Below are 13,328 nucleotides of genomic sequence, written 5' to 3'. Positions count from 1 at the left end.
TATGAAATTTTGTTCATTTATTCATCCACTAATAGATACTTGGATTGCTTCCACCTGTGGGCAATTATGAATAGTGCTGTTGTGAACACAGTGTGCCAAATTTTCTTCTTGAAACAACCTTCAGTAGTTTTTCTACTGGGGAACTGTTGGGGGTAAACTATTTTGACCCTCTTTGAATTAAAGTGCTTTCATTTTATCCTCAATCTTGAACTGTTATTTAGTCGGCTAGCGAATTCTTGGTTGATGATTATTTTCTTTCAGAACTTTAAAGGTATTATTTAATTGCCTTCTACTATCTAGTGGGTTTATAAGTCTTTTCTGTAAAATGCCTAGAGTGGATCTCATAATGCCCCCCAAGATATCCACATCATCATCCCTGGAACCTGTGAATGTTGCATTATATCAGAAATGGGACTTTACAAATGTGATTAAGTTAAAGATCTTGAAATGGGGACACTCATGGGCTGAATGGGCCTGACGACATCACAGGGTTCCTTCTAAGAAGTAGAGAGGAGGTCAGAGGGTACAATAAAAGATGTGATGACAGAGGCAAGACTGTCTGTGGAAGAGGCCATGAGCCAAAGAATGCAAATGGCTGGGAAAGGCAAGAAAACTGATTGTCCCTGAAGTCTTTGCAAGGAATGCAGCCAAAACCTTGATTTTAGGCTTCTGACCTCCAGAACCAGAAGAGAATATATACGTGTTGTTTTAAGCCGCTAAATCTGTGGCAAGTTGTTACAGCAACAATTGGAAAACCGTACAATGTCTGGTCTTGACTTTGCCCAAATTTTTATTGCATTGGTTTTCTTTTCCTTAAGGACTTGCAGGAGGCTTTTGTATGTGTTATTTTTTGGTCAGTTATATATCTTGCAAATATCTTTTCCCAGTTAGTGATTTCATTTTTCCCTCTTGTCATGGAGGCTTTTGATAACAAAAGTTCTTCACACAGTCCAATCTTCCATTTATTTTCTTCAATAGTGTGTACTTTTTGTCTTAAGATATTCTTCCCTATCCAGATATGATACTTTTGATTTGGAGAATTTTTATCATCCAGCTTAAAATATGTTTTTTAATTTTCCATCATTATTTCTTCTCAATTGCATGGATGGAATATTTAGAAGTATGATTTTAAATTCCTAATGTATGGGAATTTTCTGCTTATCTTCTTTATGTTAATGCATTGTGGTCTGAAAGAACATAATTTCTGTAGTACCAGCCCTTTAATTTTCTTGAGATTTTACTCTGTGACCTAACATGTGCTCAGTTTTCTTAAATATTCCATATATATGCTTTAAAAATATTGTTTTCCTCTGATTACTGAGTACAGTGTTCCCTATAAGATCACTAGATTAGTGTTGTGTTTTGGTCTATGTCTATAGTATCAAATATGGCAACCATAAGCCACATGTGGCTGTCAAGCATCTGAAATATAGCTGAGACGACTGAAGAAATGGATATTTTAAAGTTTTATTTATTTTAGTGATCTCTGCACCCAACGTGGGCCTTGAGCTCACAACCCCAAGATCAAGAGTCAGATGCTCTACCAACTGAGGGCCCCTGAAGAAATGGATTTTCATTGGATTTTTTTAAATACTTTTTTTAATGTTTATTTATTTTGAACGAGAGAGAGTGAGAGAGCAGGGGAGGGACAGAGAGAGGGAGAGAAAGAGAATCCCAAGCAGGCTCCATGCCATCAGCACAGAGCCAGATGCATGGCTTGAACCCACAAACCGTGAGATCATGATCTGAGCTGAAATCAAGAATCAGGTGCCTAACCAACTGAGCCACCCAAGCACCCCTAGAAATGGATTTTTAAATTCATCTAAGTATAATTAATTTATTTAAATTTAAAAACTGAAATCCCATAAAATATTTTTCTGTTAAATACAACTTTGTTGTTTTAGTAGGACAACATTGCCTTAACCATGAACTGCATAAGATATTATTGTCACTGTTGTGCAAATACCAGGCATATGCATTGTTCCTAGTAATTCACATAAACATATCACTGATATGCCAATAGATTGATTCAGTGCAATAATTTAATTTAATTTTCTACTTACCAATATAACATTACAAGGTCTTTATGAAATATTTTGTGCAAACAGCATGGGTTACAGTTATACCTGTGTAAATTATAGTGGTAGTTAAATTGAAATACTTTTCAATTTTAATTATAACATAATAAAGTTACTTTACTAATTTAAAAAAAAAACTAAATAGGGGGGCGCCTGCCTGGCTCAGTCAGTACAGCATGCATATAACTCTTGATCTCGAAGTTGTGAGGTCAAGCCCCACACTGGGTGTAGAGGTTACCTAAAAATAAAACCAATCAAGGGGCATCTGGGTGGCTCAGTCAGTTAAGCATCTGACTCTTGAATTTGGCTCAGGCCATGATCTCACAGGTTCTTGAGTTCGAATCCCACATCAGACTCTGTGCTGGCAGCATGAAACCTGTTTGAGATTTTCTGTCTCCCTCTCTCTCTGCCCCTCCCCCACTCACACTCTATCTCTCTCTCAAAAAATAGACTTTTAAAAAATAAAATAAATAAAATCAATCAATAAAAAATAAGGAGAAACTTAAAATGAAGAACACTCCCGATACAGAATCAAGTGGAGATAAAGAACTTAGCATTGTACATAATTATAGAAAACAATCTGAAAATGTCTGACTCTTGATTTTGGCTTGGCATGATCACAGTTTGTGAGATCAAGCCCTCTACTGGGCTCTGCATTAACAGTGTGGAGCCTGATTGGGATTCTCTCTCCCTTTCTTTCTCTGCCCCTCCCCTGCACACACACCCGTGCTCACTCTCTCTCACTCTCTCTCTCTTTCTTGCTCTCTCAAAATAAATCAGATGAATCATGTGATACAAAGAGACACTGCCCAATTAATGTTTTGGGTACATTTTGTCTCAGTGTACTTCCAAATTCATGAAAAAATGTTGTCAAATCATGACCTAAAAAAAAAAATCAAACTTTCAACATAGATATTTTGTAGTCTTTTACAACTATCAAGGAAGAATTTCAGCTAGAAATTTTAAAAAAATATTTACTATCACGATGGACAGTTCACTACTAGACATTTCCCTCGTGTTTTGTTTCACCATGTGATAAATATTGAAAATATTTGTGTTCAGTTTTCTGAAGCAGTCTCTAAGAAAATAATCATGAATATAGTTGATAAATTCACTGAGTATAATGTGCAAATACTATAAATAATCACTGGTTTGTGGAACAGCTGTAATAAATAAAGGAAATAAATTTAATGATTTGTGCTCTTTGCTAATGCTTATGGGTTGAGCCATGAAAGAGGTTTGCAAAGATTTACCATATTGATAATGCTAATGTAAGGTTTTCTTGACACAAAAGAAAGCTTGCCAAATATTCAGTAATCAAAGACCAAAATAATGGCAATGTGATTTATGTGTCCCCACTGATACCATACCACAGATGAACAAACTAATTTTGAAGCTCCAAAAAAATAAAAACATATTTGTGAAATAGCCAGAGAGATACAAGAATTTATGTCAAAATTTAAACTTTTTGAAATACAAATCAATAACAATGATTTTATACATCATGTATATAGTACATATAATATATAATTTTAATTCCAATATTTAATAATATATAATTATTATTCCACTAATAACAACGGTGTTAATATTAGTTTCAAGTGTACAATAAAGTGATTTGACAAGTCTATACATTACTAAGTGCTCATTGTGATAAGTAGTTTACACATTTTTCTAACATTGAATCAGTATGGACACTAATCAGATTAATAGCTAATTACCACGTAACAGAAACTATGTTATTTTGCTCTACTAAATATACTACATCTGGCCCAATGGCTAAAACTCCGTAAGTCAGGCAGAGAAGGACAGATACCATATGTTTTCCCTCATAGGTCTAACAGGAGAAACCTAACAGGGGACCATGGGGAGGGGAAGGGGAAAGAGAGTTGGGGAGAAGGAGGAAGGAAACCATGAGAGACTCTTGAATACTGAAAACAAGCTGAGGGCTGATGGTGGAGGGGGAAGGAGAAGGGGGCTGATGGGCGTGGAGGAGAGCACTTGTTGGGATGAGCACTGAGTGTTACATGGAAACCTACTTGACAATAAACTAAAAAGAAAAAAATTTTTTTTAATCTGATAAATAAAAAATCTGGGACTCCTACTTGGTTAATACTTCAGTGGTGCACCATCAGCTGCCATTATCCATTCTGTCATCCATTATCTAGGGCCCAGACTAGTAAATCCAATGGGAATTTGATGGAGACCACCCCCACGCATTCCTTAATTAATTGAATATGCCACCGATTTCCGCCATTTCTCCTAGGATGCAATATTGTTTTCTTTTTTTTTTTTAAAGGTTATCTGTTTTTGTGAGAGAGAAAAAGAGAGCACAAATCTGGAGGAGGCAGAGAGAGAGGGAGACAGAGAATCCCAAGCAGGGTCCACACTGTCTGCACAGAGCCTGTTGTGGAGCTCAAATTCACAAACTGCCAGATCATTACCTGAGTCTAAATCAAGAGTCAGGTGCTTAACCTACTGACCCCCAATATTGTTTTCTACTTACTATCTTGACCTAGTGTGTGTTTGTGGGGAGGAGGATCCATTTGGCCTATGCTACACACATTTGACCCTTGAACAACACAGTGGTTAGGGACACTGACCCCTGTTCAGTCGAAAATCCATGTAAAACTTGTGACTCTCCAAAAACTTAACTACTACTGGAACTGCAAGTGGTCATTTTTTATTGCTATATACAACGTCCTAGAGGTATGAACTGCCCACTGGGAGATGATTAACATCCCACGTGTTAAGCAGACGCTCACACTTGAGGTCACTGCAGTAGCAACAGGAAGTGGCTATGAAATTACGGTGGAACAATATGTACTACAGTTAATTTTATGCAGTTAGGATTTAATACTGCACCTTACATTTAGTTACATTTCTCTCAATGACAGTGCCATTTACAGTCCATAAGTGTGTGCATATGTTTTTATAAATTTTAACTTCTTAAAATTTGTGGGGGCGCCTTGCTGGTTCAGTCAGTAAAGCATGTGACTTTTGATATTGGGGTTGTGAGTTTGAGCCCCATGTTGGGTACAGAGATTACTTAAAATCTTTTTAAGAAATAATAAAGTAGGGGCACCTGACTGGCTCAGTCTGTAGAGCATGGGATTCTTAATTCAGGGTCATGAGTTCAAGCCCAACATTGAGCATGGAGATTTCTTTTAAAAAATTAAAATAAAATTTTTAAAAAATAATAATGAAATAAAAGATAAAATAGATTTGTGTATTTTTATGGTGGTAAAGGATAAAGTAGATTCATATCTATACATATTTTATGCATTCATGACATACCTTTCTATTTAATTTTTTTCAAGATTTCTAGGCTACACGGTTTGTCTGTGACTTTTTTCAAATTGTTGCAAATCACATATGAGTGGACTCGCACAATTTAAACCCAAACAACATGTGTTTCAATGGTTTCCTTCCTTTTTATAGCTGAATAATATTCCACTGTGTGGTGTGTGTGTGTCTGTCTGTCTGTCTCTCTGTGTGTATCACTTCTTTATTAATTCATCAAGATGGACAGTTAAGTTGGAGTCTTTAGGATTTTCTATGTATAAGATCATGTCAGCAGCAAACAGAAACAGTTTTACTTCTGCCTTTCCAATTTGGATGCCTTTTATTTCTTTTTCTTGCCTAATTGATCTGACTAGAATTTCCACTACTGTGTTGAGTAGAAGTAGTAAGATGACATCTTATTTTTGTTCCCAGTGTTAGGGGAAAAGCACTGAACCCTATCACTATTTAGTGGGTTTATCATATATGGCCTTTAGTATGTTGAGATGCGTTCCTTCTTTACCCAATTTGTTGAGAGTTTTTATCATGAAAGGACATTGAATTTTGCCAAATGTTTCTTCTGTACCTATTGAGATGATTGTATGATTTTTGTCTTTCTTCTATTAGTGTGGCTGTATCACATTTATTGATTTGCATATGGTACATCAACCTTGCATCCCAGGGATAAATCCCTGTTGGTCTTGATGTGTAATCCTTTTAATTTGCTGTTGAATTTGGTTTGCTGGTATTTTGTTGAGAATTTTTGCACCTATCTTCATCAGAGATATTGGTCTATAGTTTTTTCTTGTAATACCCTTACCTGGTGTTGGTATCCGGGTAATGCTGACCTTATAAAATGAGTTTGAAAGTATTTCCTCCTTTCCTATTTTTTGGAAGTTTGAGAAGGACTAACAATTTTTTTTAATTTTTGGTAGAATTCACCCATGAGGCCATCTGGTCCTGGGCTTTTTTTTTTTAATGTTTATTTATTTTGAGAGAGAGACAGAGTATGAGCAGAGGAGGGACAGAGAAAGAGACACAGAATCCAAAGCAAGCTCCAGTCTCTAAGCTGTCAGCACAGGGCTTGGTGTGGGGCTCGAACTCATGAACCACGAGATCATGACCTGAGCTGAAGTCAGACACTCAATGAACTCAACCACCCAGGTGCCCCATCCTGGGCTTTTTATTGTTGGAGATAGGGTTTCTGATCACTGATTTAATCTCCTTGCTTATCATTAGTCTGTTCAGATTTTCTATTCATGATTCAGACTTGGTAGGTTGTCTGTTTCTACAAATTTATCCATTTCTTCCAAGCTGTCCAATTTGTTGATGTATAATTGTTCATTCTAGTCTTGTATACCCCTTTGTATTTTAGTGGTATCAGTTGTAGTATCCACACTTTCATTTGTAATTTTATTTGAGTTCTTTCCCTTTTTTCTTGGTAAGACTAGCGAAAGTTTTGTTAATTTTGTTTAAACTTTAAAAAAAAAAGTCTCTTAGTTTCATTGATCCTTTCTATTGTGTTTCTGGTGTCTGTTTTATTTATTTCTACTCTGGAAGAGGCAGGATGGGAACTAAGAGTGGCTCTAGGGTCAGACTCTTAGCTCTCTGCCAAACCACTTTTCAAAGAGGAGCCACTGAGTCAGGTGCCTTTTGCACATATTTGCATATGGCTTGTAATCATCTCCTTGGAAACCAAGAGCTGTGACCCCAGATTCAGGGTTATGCAGATGGTCTGCCAGAGTGACCAAAGTCCTTGTTTAAATGTCTGAGGTGGGGGTGGAAAGTGGGGAGGTGCACAGAGCCCAGGGAATAGGGACACTTTTCAAAGTTGTATGAATTTCTCCAGATTCTTCAATGGCTCCATTTATAAATGTCCCCAGTGCCCGGGTCAGTGTGGGTATCAGGGGAGGAGGCTAAGTTTGGTGCTAGGAGTCGGGGAAGGGGGTTTTTGCCTAGTTATTTCTAAATTTCTGACAAGACCCTAAAGCACCAAGACAAACTTCTCTTTCACAATAAGTTTCTGAGGATTGGTGCCAGGAAAGAAGCCCCTGAGGGTCAAGAGAGCTCTCCTCCCACTTCTTTATTCCATTAAACAATGCCCTCTTTATCTTTCTTCTTCCCACCAAATGAGACCAGCCTCCTCCCACAGCCATTTGTTGATGACATGTGCCGTGATCTGGAGCAGCAGAGTGCTGGGATCACCCAAGGGTAGGGAATAGAAAGAATTTTGGAGGCCTGGCATCTCTGTACCCACCACTAAAGGAGGAGAAACCTTTCTTCTCTTCCTCCCTCCTTCGTTTCCACAGTTGGGTGTATCTATCTGGTTTTGAGGAGAGTGAGAGGTCACCAGGAACAAGGGTTGAAGAGGGGTCAGCAAAAGAAAAGTGTCAGAAAAAGAAGGAAAACATCTGCCCCAGAGAATTAAATATGGCAGCACTGGACCTAAGAGACCTGGAGAGAAGAGAGCTAAGCTAGTCCTGGGCCCATAATCACAATGAAAATCTGCAGGAAAAAAAAAATAAACTAATACTTTCTTAATATTGTGCAGGTTTAAAATCTGTAACATTTACAAACAGTCAACAAATGTATTTCTCACCATTATGGCAAGAACTCAACATAGCAACAAGTTTAACTCAAAGAATTGTTGATGTAGAGACAGCATTCTGGTTTTATTCCATGCTGATTCCATCTGGCTCATTTCTAGAATTTCTAGAAAATTCTCCTTCCTGCACTTTGTACTACATAAAGGCAACCTCTTGCCCATGCAAGAATGCAATGCTGAGAGACAGACAGGAAAGAAAGCCTGGAGACCGGAGGCCATGGTCAACTGTTGATCCCAATGACCAAGTTTTTTCCTTCTTGACCTTCTGCTACCTCACAGTGAGACTCACAGTTGACCCATACCTCAAAATCCTCTCCACCTTGGTAGCTCCTTAGTCTGTGACTTTCTCTATGCCTGATTTTCCGGGCCTAGTGAAGATTTTAGGTCACTGCCTGCTCCAACAATCAGGCCTTCTTTCTCCATGATTATAAAAGCAGAGAGTCCCTGGGACTCTAGTGTCAAGTGGTAAGGATGGAGTATGAGAGGAAGGCCAAGTTTAGAAGACCAGAAAGGACATCTTTGAAAGACATCATGGACTAGTCCAAGGCCATTAGAATGAATGCTATGCTGTTTTCTCAAGCTCAAAGGGAAATCCCTAGTAGGCATGAAGAGGGAAGTTAGCAGGAAAGAAATATCAGAGCCCCAAAGATCAACAAAAGGCATAGTAGATATACACAGACACAACTCACCTACTTTCCTCCTTCCCCACTGCATCCCCAACCTCACCCCTAGGCCTTAGCTCTCACGTAAGTAGTGGTGTCAGAGCCAACTCTTATCCAGATACATCTGACTACACCCCTACCCATCTGAGGCTGATTCCACTTTAGAAAGCATCAGACTCACCCTTGCCCAGGGTTGTTGGGTAGAAAATAAGCTGACTTTGGGGTCATTCTGACCAAGGTTCACATGGTGGCTCTGCTAGTCACTAGATATTTCATAGTGGCTTCATCAAGTGACTTAATCATCTGGGCTGCTTTGTATCAACAACTCCTCTCATGATTATTCTGAGAATTCTATTTTTAAAAACTAGCCTATGTAAGCTACATGGAGACAAGGGATAGTGTCTCTTGATCTGCCCTTTCCCCCATTGCCAAGGACATTGCTCAGCATTTAAACTTGTTCACTAAATATGGTCCATAGTTCATAGTGCATTTGGAGTTTTTACTGAATGTTTTCTTTTCCATTGACTGTTACAACCACATGGAACACTAAAGATCCTCCAGGCCATTTAACATAAGAGGAAACAGACCCAGAATAAATCATTTCTATGGGTCATACAGACTGCAAGATGCAGAGCAAAAGGCCAGCTCCTCAGACCCGTTAAACTATTGATACCAAGCACAGAATTAGAGACAAAGAGTGGAGTAGAGACCAAATGCCCAAAAACCTGCAGAGAATCTGGAATCTCCAGGAGGATGAATCAGGGAAAGAGCCTGGATCATAAGTAGGAGTGATTCGGGAACAGAGGACTGGGAAAGACATTACCTGGAACAGAAAAGTTGTGGTCAGAAGCCATGAGTAATGGATGATAGATAAAGAGAGGAAGAGGGGGACACAAGGTAATTATAATAGATGGCATTTACTGAGCAAGTGCTATGTACCAAGTACCTCCGATCTTATTTGATTCTCACCAAAAAACACATCAGAGATAAAGCTATTGCTATTAATATCCATTTTCGTGATGAGGAAATTGAAGCATACAGGAATTAAGTAATTTGCTCAGGGTCACAAATGTAGCAGGTGATGGCAGTACTGGGGATCAAACCCACACATGCTGTCTGTAAAACCTGGATCATTAACTAAAACTCTCACCATATTAGGGGCCACTGTTTTAAATAATCAGAAGGAGGGAGGAGGAAGCCCTAGGTAGAGATTATATTGATCCCAGAGACTGGCTGCTCAAAAAGGATAAAACAAAGGAGAATTATTGAAAATGGGTGGGGGAGACAGGGACATCAGGAATTTGGGATGGGGATAGTAAAAGAATAAAGGAGCAGACGCAATCACTGCACAACCACAAAACGGAACAGTTGAACTCTTAAGTTGAATGGAGAGAAAAATTGCAAATAATCTGAAGACTATTTGGTTCTGGAATACCTACAAATGTTCTTGTGTCTGATGCCTTCAGAAGTGACAAGATATCCAAAGAAATAAATTCTGTTCAACTGACTCAGGAGTGTCCTCAGATATGATTTTCCTCTCCCAACCCACTCATAAGCTCCCTCTTGTGGCAAATGGGAGATTACCTTTAAGACACAAGAAACACCAACAAGAAGAAAAGTCTGACTTGGACCTTACTGATGTGAGGATATTAGGTTTACAGGTCCACTGCAGTTCCAGGAGGCTAGGAGTGAGGGCTGGATCATCCTGTTTGCCCTGCCCTGGTAGACCAGCTTTCCCAAAATTGCACCAGCATATCTACACAAAAGAAGCCTTCCCTGCTCAACCCCCCTCCACCAAGACTGGAGTACACAGGCAGGTTGATCACCTTAGTACACAAAATCCTCTCTGCTAATGGGGATCCAAATGCAGACAGGAGGGGTGTGGGACCATCCCCTGAGGCAGGTGCTTGTCAGAGTCTGTAATTTAGCCCTACTTGCAAGCCCATAAATTAACCTGTTACTATTTCATGGATGCTAGCAGAAGACAGGAGAGCCTTGGAACATAGACAAAGGCGCATTAAGCAGTATGAACATCATGTTGGCTGGGGTTACCCTGTGCCCCTAAATCCCAGACAATATCTCTGAAAGACCCAAGTGGATGCTATATAAGCAGTAGACTTGTGTATGGTACAATCAAATGAACACTGAACTTAGGAAATTCATGCTTTTCTCATGAGTTGTGATGAACCTGATCTTTTTTTAAAGAGCATCTCTTGAGGTTGCTCACTGCAAACACTACCCTGAGAAATGGCCAGGTACTGATCACACACAGCTTGATATTCTTGACATGCCCAGTAAGAACATGCAAGAAGCTCAAGCTCAAGGCCCATGGCAGATTGCCCTCCCCAGCAGATACCCCTGACCATCCCCTTCTCCTGCCACCTAGGCACTCGGTTGACCAGTTGTCCCCATGAGCTCTGCAATTCAAACGATGATTGCTCCTACTGGTAAGGTAGGATCAAATCCCAAAGGTACTGACACACTGATCTTTGGTGACTTTGTGTGTGTGTGTGTGTGTGTGTGTGTTGCAATGAGATTAATATGATTGGTGAGGAGTTTGCAGGTGAATAAGAACATAGAAAGGTAATGACTTAACAGCTCCATTGAAAACAAAGGTTTATGTGGAAAAGTAAAATAATTATAGTTGATTGCATAGCAGAGCTATAAAAGTATTACTTGGTCAAAATAATGAAAACTATGAATATAGGTCTAGCCTAAGTTCTCATATATAATATTTATATTAGGGGGATAGATGATGGGAAGTGGGTGTGTGTGGTGGAGGCTGGCAAAGGAAAGAAAGTAAATCATCTCTTCCAGGATATCTAGGATATCTATATAATGCCTAACACTGAAATATCAAGAAATCATTTTATTCAGAGACATAGAGGTAAACATCTCCAAAATAACCAGCTAAAAATATATGAAAATCATTGAATGAAAAATAAAGGAAAAATATTTTGGAAATCATTTTACTTTGTGTAAACCAGGCATTGGAAAAATACTTATTGTCTTAAGTAAAGAATTTTCACTAGGAAATGGTTGACAGAAAACAGAGGAACTGCAGAAAGCTCATGTAATTGGAAGTAACAATGTGGAAATTTCATTTCTAAGTGATCTCTGTACCCAACGTGGGGCTTGAACTTAACAACCCCAAGCTCAAGAGTTGAGCCCTCCACAAACTGAGCCAGCTAGGCAACCCTGGAAATTTATTTTAAACAAAAAATTTGACTCAATCCTCAACTGCTCTTATAGCTTTATAGGATAATATAAATAATAAAAAATTAAATTAAATTAAAATATGTGGCCAGACTAGCTGGCTGTGCATGAGGCCCTACCTTCAGAATCTCACACCTTCCAGGGAATGTTGAAAGCTCTAGATTAAAAAAAAAAAAAAAAAAAGACATCAAATTCAACAAAGAAATCCCAGCTTGAGCACCGTCGGATCCTGTAGCCCTGGACAGCAGTCAAAAGTAGGAAATCAGAGAACATCCCAGTGAAGTGGCTGAGGTCTACCTGGAGGCAGAGTATCCAGCCTGCTCGGAGGGATCACCTACTACCTGGACTAAGCAAACGTTCACTGTTTCTTATGTTCTACTCACCAGCAACGAACATGAGAAGGACCAAGAAGGACCAAGAAATCTTAAGAAGTGAGGACATAGCAGGCAGAAGACCCCTGGAATGGAATAGGAAGGGGGCTTAGAAGTATGGAATGGTGTTCCTAAGAATCCTACGTTAGCCACTGCAGGTGTGCTCAAAAACTCTGAGGTCAGGATGAGAATGGGGACAGGGAGAGACATTGCCAGCCAGCTCACTTATGAGATTCAAGGAAGGGGCCTAAGTTCAGATTCTGCCCTTGTCCTGAGCTCCCTAGGGAGAAGCTGGCCTGGATGAGCCAGCTCCTTCAGATCTCTTGCCTAAGAGTACTTTCTCTTACACCAAATTGGGTGGGCAATATGCAAAAATACTGTCTTTGATATTTAGTCTTGGAAGAAAACTCAAATAACTCAGAAAGATATAACTTAACCAGTAATATTTCAAAGCAACTTCGGGGCCTTTGAACAAATTTGGAAGAACACATGACAAAGAAAAATTTCAGATCAATAAGGAAATCCGAAGTCCACAGGAACAGGACAGGTTTAAGGCAGACTGGAATGTGAGACCATACCCCACCCAGGACAGGAGAGATGGCTTAGGGGTGGGCCAGGGAAGGGAACCTCAGATGACCCCAGACCTGGTCAGCTGTGGGGGAAAGGGAGAGGGGTACAGAGCCACTCAGACACCCAGAGAAACTTCCTAGAGGGAATCAGACTTCAGAGGAGGTGTGAAGGCCAAGACAGCTGGCCAAGAAAAAGTAAAAAGGTTGCTCCTGACCAGTCAGGCATGAGACGGCTAAGCAGAGGGCCACACGTACCTGACAGGGGATGTGGCTGAGAGTGGGGCTGGGCCGTGGGCATCCCCAGGCCCACCAGGGAGGATAAGGGGCCCAGAGGACAAAATGTGTGTCCTTCCATGAGCACCTCCCACCTGCTCAACAGAGAACCAGCAACAGATCCTCCTGCAGGCAGAACCAAGTTCAAGTGCACTTTGAAGACCCCCCCCACCCCACCCCAAGAGGGCCTCACTGCCACAAACCGTCTCCTTCTTGGTAGTTCCTCAGTCCCCTAGTACTACCTTGTCTCTCTGGCAGATTCCTCTGGGGAT

The sequence above is a fragment of the Suricata suricatta genome, chromosome 8 (assembly GCF_006229205.1).
Source record: "Suricata suricatta isolate VVHF042 chromosome 8, meerkat_22Aug2017_6uvM2_HiC, whole genome shotgun sequence".
NCBI classification, from domain to species: domain Eukaryota; kingdom Metazoa; phylum Chordata; class Mammalia; order Carnivora; family Herpestidae; genus Suricata; species Suricata suricatta.
The sequence above is the reverse complement of the archived record's forward strand: the minus strand, read 5'-3'. Positions refer to the sequence as shown.